This window comes from Mastomys coucha, unplaced genomic scaffold (genome assembly GCF_008632895.1).
Source record: "Mastomys coucha isolate ucsf_1 unplaced genomic scaffold, UCSF_Mcou_1 pScaffold17, whole genome shotgun sequence".
In the NCBI taxonomy this organism is placed as follows: domain Eukaryota; kingdom Metazoa; phylum Chordata; class Mammalia; order Rodentia; family Muridae; genus Mastomys; species Mastomys coucha.
In genome coordinates this window covers 193,714-215,502 of record NW_022196899.1, presented here as the reverse complement: position 1 = coordinate 215,502, position 21,789 = coordinate 193,714, and the positions used below count along the sequence as shown (strand labels likewise).

At 38.1% G+C, this 21,789-nt stretch overlaps 1 protein-coding gene across 1 annotated transcript in view; it reads right to left on the bottom strand.

The window, feature by feature from the left end:
- The window catches only part of Hnf4g (hepatocyte nuclear factor 4 gamma), a 124,008-nt gene that overhangs the window by 52,024 nt on the left and 50,195 nt on the right, over positions 1-21,789 (bottom strand). The gene's annotated exons all lie outside the window — the stretch shown is intronic.

Sequence of the window (21,789 nt, the reverse complement as noted above, 5' to 3'; positions counted from 1 at the left end):
AAAAGAAAGAAAGGAAGGAAGGAAGGAAGAAAGGAGGGAAGGAGGGCAGAAAGAAAGAAAGAAACAAACAAAGAAACAAAGAAAGTCTAGGTGATTGCCCAAGGTCTAGTACACAACAAAACCAAACTCAAATACAGATATTTAATGTCAAACTCTCTTGGCTAACATTTCTCTTTGACACAGAAACTTTCTGTGATACTTAGGAAACATGTTCATACCTAAGACCCTATGCTGCCTTTTCTAGTGGCACCATTTTGAAAAGCCTCACTGTTTCTCTACTGCTACGCTTCTGTCCAGAGAATGTCTATATCTATCACATATATTGTTATTTTCTGAATAGGTATGACCCTCATAGACTCATATGTTGGAAGGCTTTGCCCACAGAGAGTAAACTACTAGGAGATATGACCTTGTTGTAGTAGGCGTGACTTGGTTAGAGGAAGTGTGTCCTTGTACAGGTAGGCTTGAGGACTTTTATACTTAAGCTATGCCTTGTGTGGCACACAGTCTCCTTCTGCTGCCTGCAAATGAAGATGTAGAACTCTCAGCTCCTTCTCCAGCAGCATGTCTGCCTGCACACTGCCATGCTTCCTGCCATGATGATAATGGGCTAAACCTCTGAAACTGTAAAACAGTTTTATTTATCATGGTGGCCATGGCGTCTTTTCACAGCAATAGAAACCCTAAACAATGCATATGTGGTTTGTGCTCTGTATGTTATATTATGTATATATATATGCTTTGTACTTCTAAAGTATGAATAAACTGTTCCAATCTGCATATTCAATTTGAATATATGTCAATAAATGTGTATATATATATGTATATATATATATAAATGTGTGTATATATATCATACAGCATACATGGACAGATGCAACGAAAAATAGAAGCAAAACTGCTAAGAAAACAGAGGACTATCTTGAAAAGAGAAGCATGAGAAAGGAGAGACCACCATAGAATAGGGGATATTCCCAAAATACTTTATGTCAGCAATTTAATAAAATAAATGGTATTTAAGAATTTAGAAATGTTCTGCTAGAATAGGAATATAACTCCAAGTTAAGAGGCTTACCTAACATACAGGCCTAAGTTTCTATCTTGAGTACTATACACTTGAATGTACGTGCACATACACACACAAACTTTCAGACATATGTACACAAAAAACACATATATTCACACACAAATATACATAGATACATACACAGACACACAAATCTATGAATATATGCACACATACAAACATACATACATACATATGCACACATATAAACACACAAATCACACATGCCCCCAATCTCACACGCACAAATATACATAATATATATGCACAGACATACATGCACAAAAGAAGGTATTAAAACATAGACTGATTAGATAATTTTAATTTTTCTAGTATTGATTTCTCCTAAAGCTGTAAATTCAGAGTTTAAAAAAAAGTATCCAGGTAATCTGACACATCTTTTGTGTTCAGGACCACAAACATGAAATGATTTGGATCACTCCATTGCAGCAAGCATTGTTTCTATGTTTCCCGTGTCTTTTCCTTGTTCTATGACTAGACCAACATTTACACTGTGTACTTTCATGGAATAAAAACACCAATGTTTTATGAGTCCTTTCATGACAAGAATTACAGGTGTTTGAAATTTGCAGAGGTATTTTCTCTTTTCATATATTGAGTAGCATATGTGCAGGATTCATCATGAATTCCAGCACTAGAGAGCTAATCCCCTTATGAAATGAGATAGGAAATTCTGAGTTAGGAGTATATATAGCTTGGAGGTAGAAAGCTTGCCTAGAATGCACAAAGCCATGAGAACATCCTAGCATTGAAAAGAGATGAGTGTGAGGAGGGTGGTACGGGGGGATTCTAATGCGAACCACCTAAACAACAACCAGGCCACAAACTCTCAGAGATAAAATGTGACATGGGAAATATCTACGTGAGGTGTTCTGTGATGAAGTCTTCAGGAACACAAAGTCAGGAATAAAAATGGCAAAGGGTTAGGAAGTTTATAAACCATGCACTGAGTTGAAAATAATTTAAAATGTTCAGACATATTCAATAGGCTACTAGAGGTTCATCATCAGTAGGTGTCACATATATAATATATATACATATATATTACATATATACATATACACACACATGCATATACTTATATATATATGTATATATATACACATGTGTATGTGTGTATATATGTATATATGAATACACAATACATAAGTGTGTTGTGTGGAGATATATATATATGCATATATATAATGCAACATAATGTTGCATTAAAATTTATTGTAACCCTTTAAGTAGAATGATACAGCCACAAGAGAGGTAATGCATGCCTGTGATACCAGCTTCAGGAGACTGAGTCAGGACCCATGATGCAAAGTACAGGCCCCAGCAAATACATATAACAAGACCTTGTCCTCAGAAAAAAAAGAAAGAGAACGCTCTTTTACAATAGATTTTGTTTTATTTTATGAATGATTTTTTTTATATCCTCTGAAAATGTCAATACTCTTTGCAATATTAAGATTGGAGCCCAATTTGTGCAACGATAATAAAAGGCCCTATTTTTGCACATCTCATTAATTTAGGCAATAAATTTTCACTTATCTACCACATGGTTTTTCCTTGGATACCTTCAACATTTTGGATACTGCATGTGAGAATTAATGGGTAGCTGTTTTTTCCTTATTTCATCCTCTAACCATACTTTAAATACCTTACTTTGTTTTAATATGTGTATAGATGATTCATCCAGGCACCACATGCATGCCTAGTACCCATGGCAGCCTGAACAAGAGACCCTGGAATGTAGTTAAAGACGGTTGTGATTCTCCTTGTGTGTGCTGGGACCTGAAGCTGAGTCCTTTAGGAAAGCAGCCTGTGCTCTTAACCAGTCACCCAGCCCTCCGGCCCTCCTTTCCTCATTTTATGTACCTGCATTTTCCTGTGCCACCTATTTCATACTCCATGCTAAATTATTGAGCTCAAGTTTATAAACCCCATGACATCTTTGTCTTCTGCAGGAAGATCTGACATTCTGGTCACTCATATTTTGCCCCCCCCCCCCTTTTTTTTTTTTTTTTTGGTTTTTCGAGACAGGGTTTCTCTGTGTAGCCCTAGCTGTCCTGGTACTCACTCTGTAGACCAGGCTGGCCTCGAACTCAGAAATCCGCCTGCTTCTGCCTCCCAAGTGCTGGGATTAAAGGCGTGCACCACCACCGCCCAGCCATTTTGTCACATTTTTAAACAAAGTATGGAGCCATACTTATCATGAACAAGCTGGTTTATAACTATTTAGAGTGCATGTTCATATGTAAGTATATTCTTATTTTACTATTTATATGGTCCTTGGGCTAGTGACACTTGAAAATCTTGTTTCTAGTGGAAATGCATCAACAAAGATTTTTTTAAAAAAAATGTTTAACAGAACAACAATATGAACTAACTAGTACCCTCAGAGCTCCCAGGGACTGAACCACCAACCAAAGATTACACATGGTGGGACTAATGGCTCCAGCAGCATATGTATAGCTGAGGATGGACTAGTCGGTCATCAATGGGAGGAGAAGCCTTTGGTCCTGTGAAGGCTGTATGACCCAGTGTAGGGAAATGCCAGGACCAGGAAGCAGGAGATGGTGGGTTGGTGAGCAGGAGGAGGGTGGAGAGAATAGGGTTTTATTTTTTTCGGGTTGGAAACTGGGAAAGGGGATATCATTTGAAATGTAAATAAAGAAAATACCTAATAAAATTTTTTTAAAAAGAAAAGAAAAAAGAAAAGAAATAAAAATGTATGACAACTTACTTGGGACAAACTTCCAAATTTTTAAATAATAAATGTAAATAAAATCATAACTCAAGCCAAGATGTCTCCGTGGATAAAGCACTCACAATGCAAACTGGATGATTTGAGTTCACCCTTAGACTCCAAAGTGGAAAAAGGAAACCCACTCCTGTCTTCTGACTTCCACCTGTGAACTACAGCCTCTAAGTCCCCTCAGAAGTATGGGCGCACACACAGACAGTTAATTATAAATACAATTTTAATAATTGAAATTTATTGATAGGGTGGTTCAGCAGGTTGGGCAAACCTGGCAGACCTGGGATCTGAGTTCCATCCGAAAAAATCAAGTAAAGGTAGGAGGAGACGACTGGCTCCACGAAGCTATCCTCTTACCTCACATGTTCATTTCTGAGTGCGTACCTTCCACCCCTTTGCATGCACATGTGTCACCAATACCAGCACTGCAGAAAACTTCATAATAATTAGAAGTAATGTCTTGTAAATCTCATAACTCAACCCAATAAAATAAATAAAAGATGCAAATAAATATTCCAATTCTCTTATTAACAGGAATTTACTTATCAAAACGTTGAACAGGTAAGAGGTAAAAATCATTATGGTGGATATATAAGATGATTTTAAAACGTCATTGTTAAAATTGATAAAACAAAAGATACACAAATTACATGTGTACATACACTACTTCCTCTGAACTGAATACTCTATTTGTCTTAGTTGGGGTTTCCATTGCTGTGAAGAGACACCATGACCGAGGCAACCCTTATAAAAGACGGCATTTAATTGGGGCTGGCTTACAAGTTCCAATGTTCAGTCTATTATCATCAAGATAGAAGGTATGGCAGTGAGAAGACTGACTCATCTGTACTAGGCGGAGCTTCAAACCCACCCACAGTGACATACTTCTTCCAACAAGATCCTAACAGTACCACTCCGTATGGGCTAAGTATATTCAAACCATTACAATATTTTTTTCTTTTACTTTATACTGCCCATATTTATAAGGATATAATAGGATAAGCAACCTTACACCTTTCTCATAGTCACTAGGTGCCAGCATTGCAAAACATGTCTTCAAGATTCATTTCATGAGAAAGGAAGGAGTCATTTTTCCACAAAGTCTTCAGAGTGGAACAAAACCAGGAACTCTTAGTCTACTTAAGTTTAGTTCTGTCCAGAAAGAAGATCCTAAGTCTGTGATGGCATAAAATGAGAACCATTCACTCATAGCAGTAGTTTGATTTTGAATTTTCTTGCATTGAACACGTGATAGGATACCATTTCCAGTGTTGGACAACAGTTTCTACAGTGCTTTAGCACACTGTATGCCACTCTTTGTGTGTATGCATGTATGTGTGTGTGTGTGTGTGTGTGTGTGTGTGTGTGTGTGTGTGTGTGTTTTACTGACTCTCAGGGCCCACAAGGGAGAAGAGAACCGCTCCTATAAGTTGTCCCTGAACCCTACCCTAATAAATACATAAGTATTTTTTAATTAAAAATAAATGAAGAAAATGAGAAAAAAAATACATGCAAGGAGTTGATATGAAAATATGTAATAAATACATGTGCTACATATCTGGAGCTGATACCAAAATATGTAATAAACCATGTTTGTTTCCAATATGGTTTTCTTGTTTCCATGATTTGTGCACAGACCGTGGCTAGAAACAGTTGCCTGCTCTCTACCTATAAAGCTTCATGATTATGATGGTATATATATTCTTGGCCCAGGGAGTGGCAGCATTAGGAGGTATGGCCTTGTAGTAGTAGGTGTATCACTGTGGTGATGGGCTTTAAGACCCTTGTCCTAGCTGCCTGGGAGCCAGTCTTCTCCTGTTTGCCTTTGGATGAAGATGTAGAACTCTCAGCTCTTCCTGAACCATGCCTGCCTAGACACTGCCAATCTCCCACCTTGATGACAAGTGACCGAATCTCCAAACCTCTGAGCCAGCTCCAATTAAGTATTGTCCTCATAAGAGTTGCCTTGGTCATGGTATCTGTTCACAGCAGTAAAACCCTAAGATAATGATGCAAATTGCTGTTCCATGACATCTGGGCATTCCCTTTGTCATTGGAAATCACAGTGATAGGGTTTTAAGAATCCAAATTTTACAATTAAAAATGCCTATAAAATACAATAATATGAATGTATAATAGCTATGTACTATTATTCTCATCATGTGTCTACTAAGATTAAGTATCAGCAACATGTCACAATCATCATGACATGGTTTCTAGTTTAAAAATAGATTTTATAATATCAATATATTTTTAAAATAAAAATTAACTTATATTAGTTTTTCATGATTTTAATTGTGATTAACATCCTTCTGGGTAATAGTTACATTTTCCAACATACAGTTCACGAATATGGTTTGTCTAAATATTTTTAAGAAAAAATAAGACCATGGATGCTACTGTAGAGGACTGTCTGGTCTGGTCTGGTTTAGAGAAAATGCAGCTAACCCTGGAAAGATTTGAGGCCCCAGAGAATAGGAGGACTGGTGGGACGACATCCTCTTGGAGACAGCAGCGAGGAGGAATGGGATGAGGAACTGTGAGAAGGGGACTAGGAGAGGACAATGGATAGATTTTTAAAAAGATGTTTTTTAAAAGGAAGGCCAATGACCAGGCATTGCCCATGGGGGAAAAAAAAGAAGAAGATAGAAACACAAAATATCTAGATGTAGGGAGAACCTCAAGAGTTTTGAGATTTATTCCCATCATATAAGGGATACTTCTTATGAGCCCTATGCTAGGGCTCAAGTTCATTGTCACTAGTATACTTCTATTAATCTTTTCTGTAAATAATATAATTCTACTTAGACGACTACAATTTCACTTTTGGCAACAAAAAAAAAAATGATATTCTTACCAAAAGTCCCAGGGTTCATAGAGCAGAGAGTAAATTAAGACTCTCACACTCTGAAAGGACATCCAAGTAGGTTGCTTTTTTAGGGGGTGGGGTTATATGCATGTACTCACTTGTGTATACATGTCTGTGAAGGTGAAAGTGTCTATCTATGGCATTGCCAGTGGAAACTACAGGTCAACATCAGGTGTCTTTGACTGTTGTTTTCCAAATTGTCTTTTTAAATTGTATGTGTGTATGCATGCATGTGTGCCCGTATATATGTGTAGTGTGTGTGTGTGTGTGTGTGTGTGTGTGTGTGTGTGTGTGTGTGTGTAGAAGTCACTCTTTTTATACTATGAAGGGCCCAAGGTTGACCTCAGCTAGTCAGGCTTAAGCTTAAGCTCCTTGATTTTGCAAGGCTGGCTGGCCAGCAACATAGGTGCTCCTTGAATTCAGGTTCTTCCGCTTCTGCAGCAGGCACTGTACTAGATGAGCCATTTCCCTTACTCGTAATCAGTTGCAAACATGCATATGGGAAGCAGTTTTGTGTATTTCAGCAAGTCCTAAAAGTCACTAAAAATAACTTCAGCACTAATTCACAAAGTTTGCACTCACCCTGAGTTACCAATGTAAAAACCTGATAGAAGAGTAGACAGAATTATTAGAGATGAGTCTGTACTAAATGTTATATGTGTTAATGTGCATGTATGTGTAAGTACATGTGCAACACGCATGTACATGTATGTACTCCAGACAGCTAAAAGCAAGCTATCACAGTATGTTGCAAACTGCTCTGTCACTTGGACATAACATATTTCTTACTATAAAGAATTATGAATATCAAGATCATTCTGCCCCATAAAACATTATCAAAAAACCCTAAATGAAAAAGAATAAGTCATAACAGAACATATTTTTTTATAATTTTTTTTTAGTACTAATGCTATGTTAGCTCAAGTGGATTAAATGGATATATTTTCTCTGATAAAAAAAATTCTCACCAGGCAGTGGTGGCGCACACCTTTAATCCCAGCACTTGGGAGGCAGAGGCAGGTGGATTTCTGAGTTCAAGGGCAGCCTGGTCTACAGAGTGAGTTCCAGGACAGCCAGAGCTATACAGAGAAACCCTGTCTCGAAAAACCTAAAAGAATAAAAAAAATAAAAAAAATTCTCAACAAGAACTGCCATGCACCCCCATTGCTAAATAAATTTTTTTGCAGTACTTTATGTTTTGTTTTTTTAACTTTGTGTTAATAAACATTAAATGTTTATTGATAACTCATGAAAAATAATCTTTATTTTGTATTTATTGAATTACAAGCTGATTTATGCATGCTTACACAGGGTTTATTGCCTGTACTTTGTAGAAATTGCCTATTCATATAACTTTCCACTTACGGGGATTTTTGTTTGTTTATTTGCTTATTATTATTATTATTATTATTATTATTATTATTATTATTATTGTCTCATTTATTTACATTCCAAATGTTGCCTCCCTTCCTAGTACCCCTACAAGAGTTCTTCACCCCATCTCCCTCCTTTTTGCCTCTGAGACAGTACTCCTCACCCCCCTCCACCCTTCCACCCACTCCCAGCTCTGCCCTGCTCCAGCCTGTGCCTTCCCCCTTGCATCCTCCTGCCCTGAGGCGTCAAGTCTCTACAGGATTAGACACTTCTTCATTGTTGGTGGAATTGCAAACTGGCACAACCACTCTGGAAATCAATCTGATGGTTCCTCAGGAAAATGTAAATAATTCTACTTGAATACCCAGCTCTACCACTCCTGGACATATACCCAAAAGATGTTCCACCATACCACAAGTACTTGTACTCCATTATGTTCATAGCAGACTATTTGTAATAGCCAGAAACTGGAAACAACCTAGATGTTTCTCAACCAAAGAATGGATGCAGAAAATGTGGTTCATTTACACCGTGGAATACCGTTCAGCTATTAAAGACAAGAATGTTATGAATTTTGCAGGCAAATGGACAGAACTACAAAATATCATCCTGCCGTAGACGGGCCTGGTGCTGTTCTTGTGAACTAGTTCCCTAGTGACCAAAAGAGCAAATCACACTGGGTGAATAGGAAGGACTTCAAAGTTAGATGTTGGAAGAGAAGAAGCAGGAGAGAGTTAGGACCTTTCTTGACGCTATCCCCGTCAAGGTCCTAACGGGGATAGTGTCAAGAAAGGTCCTAATTATAGGACCTTGGAAGGGGTACTGGGAAGGAAGGCAACATTTGGAATGTAAATAAATTACAAGATGTAATTACTAGGGTCAACCAGTTTTAGATGCACCACTGAAGGATTTAGATCTAATAAGGTTGACAGGAATAGGATTTTAGTTGTTGCATTTTCTTTCACACAGCGGTTCAACTGGGTTCAAGAAGAGAAAGGTACAGTAGCAAAGTGTGGGCTTGCCAGATGTGCACCACAAAGGCCGTGGGGGATTTGAAGCATGGGTCTGGTGTGGTATAACAACCCGCCAGTGGGAATCTAGCAAGCTGGATGGAGATGTTTTGGGAGCTCCGGGCCAGAGAGTCTCCACAAGATAAAAACAGGTCAGCCATCGCCCACCAGTGCATGGCCGACTGAGCAGCCAGGGCAGAGAGTTGTCGGCACAAGCTCAAGAATGCACAGGTTCTTTTTGTAATATTTCCCTCAAAATCATCCTGAGTGAGGTAACCCAGACCCAAAAAGATATGCATGGTATATATTTACTGATACATGGATATTAGCCAAAAAGTACAGGCTACCTATCATACAACCCACAGACAATAAGTTTAACAAGAAAAAAAGCCCAACTGAGGATGCTTCAATGCACTTAGAAGGGGGAACAAATTAATCATGGGAGGCCAAGAGATGGAGGGGCTTGGGTGGGAGAAGGGAGAAAGAGGCAAAGGGGAGCCGAATCAGGTACAGGGTCTGGGGAGACAGGAGTGAAGCCCAGAGTGGACAGGAGAATGAATGGAAATGTGCACCTGCAAGGGGTGGGGTCTAGGGGTAACCTCTAAAAAGTCCCAGAGAACTGGAATGTGAGAGGCTCCTAGGACTTAGTGGGGATGACTTTAGATGAAATACCCAACAGTGATGAGATGGAACCTGAAGAGACTACCTCCGGGAGATAGATGGGGCCCCCCAGTGGAGAGATGGGTTCACCAACCTACCTTCAAATTTTTTAACCCAGAATTGTTCCTGACTAAAAAAAAAAAAAAAACACAGAGACAAAAATGGACCAGAGACTGAAGGAAATGCCATCTAGTGATCATACCAACTTGGGATTTATCTCAAGGCCAGGCACCAAAACCTGACACTATTACTGATGCCATGTTGTGCTTCCAGACAGGAACCTAGCATGGCTGTCCTCTGAGAGGCTCTACTGGCTGTTGAGTGAGACAAATGCAGATACTCATAGCCAACCATTGGACTGAGGTTGGAGACCTCTGGAATAATTAGGGAAAGGACTGAAGGAGCTGAAGGGGATGACTACCCCATAGGAAGAACAACAGTTATCAACTAACCTAGACCCCTGAGAGCACCCAGAGACTATGCCACCAGCCTAAGAGCATACATGGGCTGGTCAGTGGCCCCTGGCATGGACATAGCAGAGAACTGCCTGGTCTGGCCTCAGTGGAAAAGGACAAGTTTTACTTTTAGAAGTGTGCTAATTGCCCAGTACTAGGCTCAAAGTTGCCAGACTGTCTGGTCATCAATCTGGCCTCAATGCATACAAAGGTTGATGATTTTTATAGGAAATAATTTAAAACTAAAAACCCAATTCCAATGAAAGGATAACACTAGCCAGGGAGCTCGCATCTATAGTACAGGAAGCCAAGAGCTGGGTATATCTTTTGAAACCCTTCAATATCTATGAAACCCTAGAAAGCTCAACTAAGTCCACCAAGAAGAAATGAGATCTTTCCAAGGTGTCAAAGCAGTAAATAATTTACCCAGCAGTTTAGCAACCTCAGCAGGCACCACTTACAGGCTGTGTTAGGGAGAAGAGTCTGTGTTTGTAGAGAAAAGCTGGATCAATACAAGCAATGAGCTGACAGTTCTTTTCTATAGTGTCAATATCTCAGACTGGCTGCTTTCACTGCGGCTCCTGTGGAAACAATTTCCAAAAGTATACTGTTGAATGCCGTGGTGCATGGATTAAATGATTTACTTTAATCCCCTACCTGCGTGTTGAGAGACAAGTAGCAGAAAAGGAATATTACATAGCCTGAGCGCATAGGAGCTAGAAATAATCTTGGAATCTTGGAATGGTTTCATACTTAAGAAAACCCTATCGCTATTGCATGAACGACCCAAACACGTCTCCCTGAGACATAGAAGGAAAGACATAGACAACCTAGCTACCAGGGAGATCAATCACATTATTAAGAGAACTAGTTATGGAGATTTATTGGGTTAGCTTCTCTGTTTGTCAGTTAGCATATTAAAAGGTGGTCTGATTTCAGACCACTAAGGAGCAGTGTAAACTGTCCCTTTGTACCTATGTGCATGTAGGTTCCTAGTAAGAAACATACAAAGGACTTCAAGCATGGCCTTAGCACTGCATAGTTAGCACTATAAATATCTCATTAAATAAGTAGTAGGTAAAATGCAAAACGATGACCCTGAGGTGAACAACCAAGAAAGGATTCTAATTCACTATAGAAAGAGGATTAAAAAGTAGCCTTTTCTAGAGTTCTTGAGTCTTTTGGAAGAGTGGGGGGGAGGGGCTGGGATTGAGCAAGTCAGACAGGTCTAGGACACCACAAGAAAATTTACAGTTAACTCACAGTAGCCCATGGGAGCTCACAGAGATTGAGCCACCCACCAAAGAGCATCCACGGGCTGGACCTAGGCCCCGCCATACATTTGTAGCACATGTGCAGCTTAGTCTTCATGTGGTTCTTCTAACTATTAGAGTAGGGGCTGTCTCTGACACTGTTGCCTGCCGTCGGATCCCTTTCCCCTAGCTGAACTGCCTGCTTGGGCCTCGGTAGGAGAGGGTGACCTTAGTCTTTCTGCAACTTGAACTTCCAGGGCAGGGTATTAACCAATTGGGGGTTTTTGCCTTCTCTGAGGAAAAGGGGAGGAGGTAATGGGGGAAGGATCTCTAAGGGTGGGATTGGGAAGAGAGGAGGGAGGGGAGGTTACTAAGATCAGAATGTAAAGTGAATAATTAAATTAAAAAAAAAAAAAAAAAAGGAGAAAAGGTAGCCTGTTCAGCCAGCAAGATGGTGCAGTATATACAGGCACTTGATTTCAAATCTCAAGATCTAAGTTTCATCTCTGGTTACTCACATGACAGGAAAGAATAGACTCTAGCGAGCTACGTACAAATGCAGAGGCACATGAGCCTTCTGGCCTGCACAAAATAAGTCAATGGTTTTGTATTTGTCTATGTTTAACTTGGCTTTACAGTGTTGTATAAGTGACTTAGATCTTGTAAATGGGAACTGAGTAACTGAGTTTTAGGGCCTACCAGTAGATACAGTTCTCCCTTTATAAATATCCAATGCTACAGGGGGCAGTGAAACCCTGAACACTACTAGGGAGGTACAAATGCTTTCCTTTCAGTCTGAAAACTGAGATGCAACTTTGGGGACCAATTTCCTTTGCCATGGTTCTGGTTTGTGCCACTTAGACCCTCACACGTGGAGAAGGTAACTGTTGTGCCTTGGGGTCCTTCAGGAACAACAGGCAACCTGAAGCTTGGGTTCACAATCAAATGTGAAATTCCACAAGGGCTTCTGGGTATTTCCCTGTGCTTTGCAGGCGGTTTGATCAGGGTCCTCAGCATCCTAAGTCACCAGAAGTATGAGGAGCCAGAGGACTAGCATGCAATTAGAGAACGCCACACTGTGGACAGAAGCTGGTCAAAGGGACCCAGGAGGGGTTTCCTGGCATAGAACACTGGAGTAGAACCTTGGAGTGGCCGTCAAGCAAGGAGTGCAAGAAGGACAGAGAATTCTGAGGGAGGGCTCAACTGCTTTATGCACCAGAAAACTCTTTACTAGAGATGTGAAGAGTAACCAAAGGCTCTACATTTGTGCGTGTGTGAGTGTGTGAGTGAGTGTGTGTGTGTGTGTGTGTGTGTGTTACTTTCCTGTTATTTTTACAAGATGAAGTATGAATGAGAATTAGTGGAAAGAAGCTGTGCCTTCAATGACTGGTTAATTAAAGGTGTAGTAATGTGGGGTGGTTGGAATATTACAGGTCCCAGGGCTAATGACATCACCTTGAGCTGGCTTTAGCTTCTGAGTAGCCATTCCTTGCCCATCTCTGCGTCAGAACTAATATCCTGTGAATAATAGGTAAAAATCCTTGGAATTCTATTAACTTAGCAGACCACTATATTCCACCAAAGCAGAAACTAAAAGTATTATATAATAACATCTAAGAGTTACTGAAGATCGTTCCCCACAATCCTGTAGTCACCTCTCTGATGTACCACCAATGTTTTTAAATTTTACCTTGATTTATGACTTTTCTTTTTCTGTAAAACTATATAAATTCATGAAAATGCTAGAACACTAACTTTTGAGTAATCTGTGATCCCAGACCAGTGTCACTCAAAATGGTTCCACAATAAACTACCTCTTACACTCTTTAAGATTTGAACTGTATTTTTTGCATCCACAGGTCAAATTAAGAAAAATATTGTCAGTCTTGAAAATTTTATTTCACTAAAACACTAACAATTTGGGTTGTAAAAAATAGATATCCAGTTGACCTTCCTAACTTGGATAGTCCAAGACTTTAATAGTGTAGTGACAGCCTTCCTGATATGTTTGTAGTTGGGTAGTTCCTGAGAAAGCCTCCTGGTACATAGAAGAGTGCACTGCAAGGTCACTCTTATCAGTGCAGGCACAGTTTCTTCTCTACAGACATTAATACAGAGATAATAGCTGTAAAAAAAATGGTAACTAACATTTGTTAAGAAAAAAAAGGCCTGTTCTACCCTTTAGAACATGTTACAATAAGCTTTAGAAATGACTACAAATATTTTTTAATGCTAGCTATTCTCTCTTTAAATTTCATCATTCACTTATATCTTTTTTTAAAAGGAACAACCATAGGACCCATTATATAAATGCAACTTAAGATGAATCACATTGAACTTTGGAGTGGCACAGAAGGTTTCATTTTCATGAAGAAAAATCAAGACAAAAAACCTCAGGGCTTTAGAATGCAATGCCACCTACTGAGATCTAGGGGGCAGTATAATAAAGGCCAAAGGAGTGGTTCTATCTAAGGACACAAGCTCCAGGCAACTTGCCTTGCACAGTAGGGAGATGATTCTGTTTTTAACTAGACAGTACCTCTGCTACCTACCTCAACTGGCAGAGTACTGAAGGGGTGATAAGTTGATGACCAGATAAGGAACAGTAAACTATTTAAGAGTTGGTCTTACTTGTGTTAGAAGACAGGTTTCTTGATTAATGTGGAAAAAATACAGTTGGGAAAGTTTTTATATGAGCTATTTAAAATAAATGAATAAACATCTTAAGATCAACACTCATTTCTCAGAAACATCATCAATTCTGTATTTAAAAAAAAAATTGGAACATGGTAAGCTATTGGCTATTTCTGCATAGCTTTGAAAGTTCTTGTTGGGTCATAAGCACATCCTTCCTAACTTTCAGATGCCTAGACATGCTTGGCAATCGTACCCCTGAGAGTACCGTGATCAGATATTCAGTAATTCCTAAATACTGTCACTTTGTGTCAGGCACAAGGAAAGGTTAAATTTTAAGCCTGAACCAACCAACCAAGCAAACAAACAAAAAACATTAGTAATTACTTCAAAGACGATGGTTACAATGAATACAGTTAAAGCAACCACTCCAGGTTCATACAGAATCAAAGCATGGGTGCTTCCTTTGTTGTTTCTAGTGTTGAAAATGAAAAGATGTCTTCCGTGGGAAAAACCAAGCAAGCTGACTTGCTACAGCAATACTTACAAGCATATTAACTTTTGTGGCTTCCTGGGTGGTGAAAACTATAAAAGTGCCTTAGAAGAGAATCTAAAGGAAAGACTAACAATCTCAAGACCTATACATGAAAGTCTCCCTAAAATCCTCTAAAATTTTTAGACAAGGTGTGTGCAGACAACTAAGTTATTTGCCGCTTAAGTAACTGAAGGTCTGTGAGATGTCGCATAAGTGCATTTTCGTTCAGGGAGGTCTCTGTAGTATACTGCCAAGAACTAAGTAGTAAACAAAGAGAAAAAGAAAGAAAACAAAAAACACCTACCACCACCACCAACAGCAACAAAACAAATCCACAATGAGTCACTTACTATGTTGTCATGTTGACAACATACCTCCTAGTAGCAGTCAGGTTTTATTACTGTTTCAAATCAACTGAATGATTTTATTCCAAGTTACATAAAAGGTCCATCTGTCATGTCTAGTAAGACTCATTCAAGTACTTAAAGATGGATTGAAGAGATTTCGTTCATGTTAGAAGACAAAGGCATTCATTGCTTGAAAAGCCCAGAACTGCAGTTATTATTATTATTAATGCACTATAGTGTATAGCTTCTTCACATTTAAAAATTTGTAATGTGCAATTTTTATTGAAATAACACTTGGCGATGTTGGTCTTAAATTTCTCTGTGTTTGATGTCTCTGAAGGTTGTGCTTCCCCTTCATGGATGCTCCAGAATCCTACCACTCTGATTTTCTCTTCCTCCCATGCCTCCCCTCTGGAAGAATGAGAAATGGCAACTCTTCAAAGAAAACAATCAAGGACAGGGAAAACCAGTAAGCACATGGTAAGTAATGTTGACACATTCCAACCACTGAAGGTGGCTCTTCTTACCCTAGTTTATCTATCTCATCTCTTCATTTATGAAATAGATAAATACAGAATTGAGCTTCAGAAAAGAATTGAATGTCAAGTAAAAATGGGCAGCTGCTGAGCTACAAAAATTACTTGAGTGTAGATGAGCTCAGATGAGGAAAACACACAACTTGGGTCACAACCCTTGGGTCTGGCTCAAGCACAGAAATCAAAGAAATGAATCATAAAATGGCAGAGGTGAAGGATTTTTATAAGTAATTAAGATCAGAAATTTTTCAAATGTTTAAGAAACATTGTTCTCGTGAAGGCTTGATGTTCCAGTGTAGGGGAATGCCAGGACAAGGAAGCAGGAGTAGATGGGTCAGTGAGCAGGGAGATGGGGGAATGGGCTAAGGAGATTTTCAGAGGGGATAACATTTGAAATGTAAATAAAGAAAACATCTAATCAAAAAAGAAACATTCAAGAACATAACCCAAGTGATAATTATATGGAAAACCAAATCAGCCTTGATGTATAGGACCCCAAAACACTGCTAGAAAACCAATATCTAAGCCTATACTCTGATATGAAGAATGAAAACAGGATAATGCAGTTGCCCACTAGAGATCATGATGATAACTGGAAAAGAGACCTTTACCTATTTTCTTTATAATAACATGTGAACTATATCAGTTGGCTTTAAGTATATTTTAGATCAGGTCAATGAGAAAAATAAAACCAAATAATTTTAAACTTCTGCAAAAAAGCAGTAGATTTTTTTTTTTTAGCTGTTTAATTTTGTTTTTTTTTTTAACTGTTATCTTTACTCTTCACTATTGGGTCACACAATGAAAATGATGCTTTAATTGAGGATTAAATTAGACAATGCTTCTTCTAATTTATGCAAGCTTTACTGAAGGCACTGTCAAGTAAACAAGAGATGGATAAAACAAGGGGTTGGAATGGAGTATGTTGATTTTTAACACTCATTAGTTTTTACTTGTTCTTTAAACCTAGGGAGGCCAGATGATTGACCACTATACTGAACCCCTGCTGTTCTGGTTTGACCCTTTCTTGTTGCCGAGTCTGGCCTTAAACTATGAACTCAGGTGGTCCTTGTCTGTCTCAGTCTCTTGAGTTGCTGAGTCAACATGGGAAGGAATAAGTTGCCTTGTTAAAATTAATTAAATAAAATAAAACAAACCCTTATGCTTACTTTTCAAATTGAATTTACTCATGAACAGTAGCAATGTTAATACTTGGGATGGGGCATTTACTTTCGTTTGTGTAGTTTTTGGTCACAGAACTAAAGGTGTTTTCTGACTCAGTGCACAGATTTACTGTTTAGACCCAGAGAAGGGTGAAAAGACTTAATTCACTTGATAACTTTGGGAAGATTAAGTTGCCTGTGAAAACAGTTAAAGGAATCCTTACTGTATGACGGTCAGCAGCATAAAACTTGTTGCAAAGAACAAAAATGGAAGAACATGGAATCTCAACTTTTAAAAAAATGAGCCTGCAATTGTGTTAGCTCAGCACAAATGATAACTGATTCCATTGCGTTAATTTTTTAGTAATTTTAGCCAAAAATGTGAAGGAAGTAAAATAAACCTGATATTGAGTGGCTGGGAGTAAGATATATACTCAACCTTAGAAGTTCAACAATTTACATTAGAAATTAAAAGTACTTTTGAAAATTATATACAAGCTGCCAGTTGGATACAAGCAACACGTTTTAGTTCCTTCTCCATAGTAAAAAATATATATACTTTTGTAGTGTATTGTAAAAGGATAATAAGATTGGGAACTGAACATGGTCTTTGCATTTAAAAACAAAAACAACAAATGAATAAATTTTAGAAACTAGCTTCATTGAAGCTGTATGTTTTTAGTATACTTCAATATCAGTGATTCACAAACCATTAATGGGTCATAATATAAGAAAGCTCAATAAAATAATTATAAAGGCTCACATGTTTATTCTGTTCTAACACTTGAATGAGGGACCTTTGTACCATACCATGCCTAGATACCAAGAGTACAAACATATATACACACACATATACACACACTCATATTCATATTATTTTTTATTTATATATTTCATATTTATTTATCTCTTAATTCTGTGAACTTAGTTATGACTTTTATAATTCTTGATGTCACAGACTTCCTTTAATAAGCAGAAAAGAAGTATTATTTAATCTCCTTTTAAAAGTAAATAACTTAAGCCATGTTTTCTTCAAATAATACGTATAATTTTATAGTCCTTGAAGTTTTTCTTAATTTACTCAATGAATATTGAGTAAACTCAAACTATAAAGACTTGTAGCTTTGTGGCTAGATTTCTAACTTATTAAACAGGTTTTATCATTATTCAACCCATTTTAAGTAAATTAAGAACATAAATCTAATATCTTCACTCAACATTCAGTCTTCTAATTTTCCAAATTGTTTATAAAATCAGAAATGGTAAAGTTATAAAATTTCTCAAATAAAAGTAATATATTTGAAGTAGTTATAATCAATAAGAATAGCTTTCTTTCAGGGCAAAGTAAATGCTTTATACACAAAAATCATCAGGTAAATGAAGTACTCCACTCATGAAAGAGGTAAATTTAGTCTTCAATTTAATGATGCATATAATGCTGTTATGCACAGGCAATATCAGCTTCATTCCACATTAGCCTTACTCTAGCCTACAAGAGAAAGGGATTCCTTTTCTTTTCTTTCTTTTTTTTTCTTACGGCATTTTATTATAGAAGAGAGAGAGAGAAGTTAGAAAAGTAGAGGCCACCCATGGCCACCTGGAGGGGGAAGGGGAGAAAGAGAACAAGGGATGAGAGTAAAAACAGGCTAAGAGGCTGAGAGCAGGGACTCCTGTTCTTACAGGCAATGTTTTTCTACTAGTTAGTTGATGGCTTCATGAGATTCTTTTTTTTTTTTTTTTTTTTTTTTTTTTATGAGATTCTTTTCTTATCTCCATCTACTCTTCTTTGCTGGCAGTTTCTTCTCACTACAAAAATTCTGCCCTCCTTCCAATTTTTCACAGAAATGTGTCTTAGCTTCTACTCTTTTCCTAGGAATAGTAATATTATACAATTTTTAGTTAGCATATTGCCTTAGGTAGAGTCACAATTGCTACTGAAAAACCATGAGCAAAACTCCACCCCTTCTTTTCTTTTCTAACCCCATCCCCAGTGCCCTTCCTACTTTATACTTTCAGACCATGTGTATTTATTGCCTTCCACACTCTCCTTCCTTAAAACCTGTGTTTTCCCATCACTATATACTTCCTAGTTTCATGGCCTCTACCCATGTCCACACCTACATAAAAACACATCAATAAAAATCAGGATATCTTCATGATTCCTCCTAATCTTCTTAATTCCACTCCAATTTATCTGTACCTGATGGGTTAACTCCTTAACCTAGTTCATTAAGTCTCCTTTATGTGCAGGTAGAGACAGTGGAAGAACTAGCAGGACTCTTCATGATAAAGAACAAACCACAACATCTCCTAAATGGACTTTGCCTTCATTTCATTGTTTTCTTAAACTCCAATTTAGATAAAATGAGGAAGCTTACTATTTTTTCTGCAAAATATTCATTTTGAGAAATTTGTCTCACAAGTTAGTATTTGCCTCTTGTCTAAAACAATATATCCAGAATTTTTTTAAGCATGACCTATAGTGAGACATACTATTAATTTTGACCAAGTTTATACATGAATGTGTTGGGGGGAGGGAGTTCTGACATCATCACATAAACCTAAATAATTTTCAGGATATAATTACCCTGACTGTCTTCAAATCATGATCTGGTTAATCTATTTCACCTCCAACATTTTAAATGCTGCCGTTAACATTTCTAAGCCTTGGCTCTTTTTTGGACTATTCTGATAATATGTCTCATTGAATTTGCTCAATTCATTTAAAAAGCTAACAAAAATTAAACCCTATATCAAATGTCAGACATTTGCTTTTCATAAAAGGACCAGGAAGAGAAGAAGCAAAGCGCTGCCCTTTAGGGGTTTCCAGTGTGGGTCCTGTTGTGCAATCGTTTACTCTCCATTGAAAGAAGCCCTCCAGGAGAGAAGCTCAGGAAGTAAGTGGATTTTTACAGGACTAAGGAAGTACATAAAACTCACAAGACTCAGGAACCTCCTGAAAGGTACAGGATTCAGAAGGACTCTACTCAGCGTTATACGAGTAACAGTAGTAGTAATTTAAGAGAGGCAACTTTCTAGTAGCCAAGTTGCTTGCAAGGTATGAAGAGAAATCCAAGTAGGCAAGTTTCATGAGCAGTCATCCATGTTAGCAAAGTGGTCTTATCATTCCTGTATCTCCTATATGCTTATAACTCCTTACGCATACTCCTGTAACTAACCTCAATACGTTCACGGGCTTACAGAGTTAGACTTAGGTAGAATAATAGAAAATTTACCATGTTTTCAAAAATTTTTTCACAAATTATTAATATGCTTCACTATTTAATACTCACTTTTGTCTAAACAGCTGTAGTCCTCTCTCAAACGAGCAATGAGTACCTCCTAGATCCTCTTCTATTGCCACAATAAAAGCCACAATACAGGACTTTGAAGAAAGAAATCCTCAATGCCGAATGTGCGTGTGTGTGTGCCTGTGTATCTGTGTGTCTGTGTGTCTCTGTGTGTGTATGGGTGTGAGTTCCCCATGGCTCATGCATGTGAAAGCCAGAGGAGGATGTCAGGTGTTTTCTATTGTTCTTCTACCTTGTGTCCTGAGGTGAATTTATTCTTGCCATTTTGCCTTGGCTGACTGGTTATCAAAGTCCTAGGATCTACCTGTCTTCACCCACCAAACCAATGCTGGGGTTGTACGAGCAGGAAGACATGCTTGGCTCTGTGTGAGTGCTAGGGATTTAAACTCGTGTCTCTTTATCCACTAAGCCACTGAGGCTCCTCAATGCTTTGTAAATCATAAAATCTCAATAGTCTTCGATCTTCAGTCTTCTGCCCACCTTCAGTGCCACACAAATTCAAAATATAAAGAAAAATAGGGGTGGGGTACAAAGAGTAAATATAGGAGATAGAACGTACTTTGGGATATAGTGCTGTTATAAGAGTAACACAAATGTAGTATAGTCAACACCTACAAAAGATACATAGTACTGTGCCCATTTTCCATGCAAGAAAATGAAACTGAGAAAATTTGACTGTCTGCTCCAAATCTATGACTGAGAAACACATATCAAAGTCTGTTTTCTTTGTGCCCTGACAGCTTCCCTGGTGCTAACAGGCCTGGTCTCTCCTGTTCATGGCTTTTGTTTGTACCTGACCTAATCTTTGCAAATATTAGGTCACAACATTATTCCTGTTTTTCCAATTACAAAACTAAGGTCCAGAGAAGGGACATGATTCCCCAAGTCAAACTAATTCAACAAGACAAGAGGGACTGGATTACCTGGATTCATACTCTGGTACCCTTTTCTCAGCTCCACATGGCCTCCTCTCAAAGAAGGGAAGAGGAACAGTGAAACAGAAGCAGAGGTGTATGATGAGGAGCAGATGGGGGAATTTTAAGGATCCCACTGTTTACTCAGGAGGGCTATTTGAATCTAGGAGATAATTTTTCGGAAAGTACCTTAAAACATCTGAACCACTCCCACGTCAAGCATCATTATTAGCCATTCAAATGCACAGAAGATGACATCACATGTCTTTCTACAGTTCCACTTGATATTAGTAATATAAAAGAACCATACAGTGAATGAATCACTTAAATGTCCTACAGAAATTGAAACAGAAGGAAGACTGCCTGACACTCTGAAGATCATGATACCGAGCTGGTTACATGAGCTGCCTTTCTCCTCATGATAGACAGTCCCCAGCAGCAGTAGAATAATTCAAATTTTCAATTTTCCTTTGGTTTCATCATGAACTCAATCAAAAGTATGAAAGTCAGAATTTTAATATCCTGGCACATAATGAAAATAAATAGTATGCCCCACTACCTGAACCCTTCAAACATTTTTTTTATTTTGACTATCTTCCCATTATATTGAGAAATTGTCAGATTTTATCAGGAAGATCACCCAAACAAACTAGAGCATTATTATGGTGCCTGCAGTGCTATAAGTCATAGACCAGATGAGTGATTAAAAGCCAAGGAGTTGTGACAAGGACCATAAGGAGATCAGACAAGAAGTTACTGCCTTTAATAGAAAGGAGAGAAGAAGAAGAAAAAAAAGAAGAATGATTTAACCCCTTGCAACCTTATGCAGTGTAAGCACTGTAACATTATTTGGTTGACTGAATGTTTTGGGGTTTTTTTGTTTTTTTTTTTT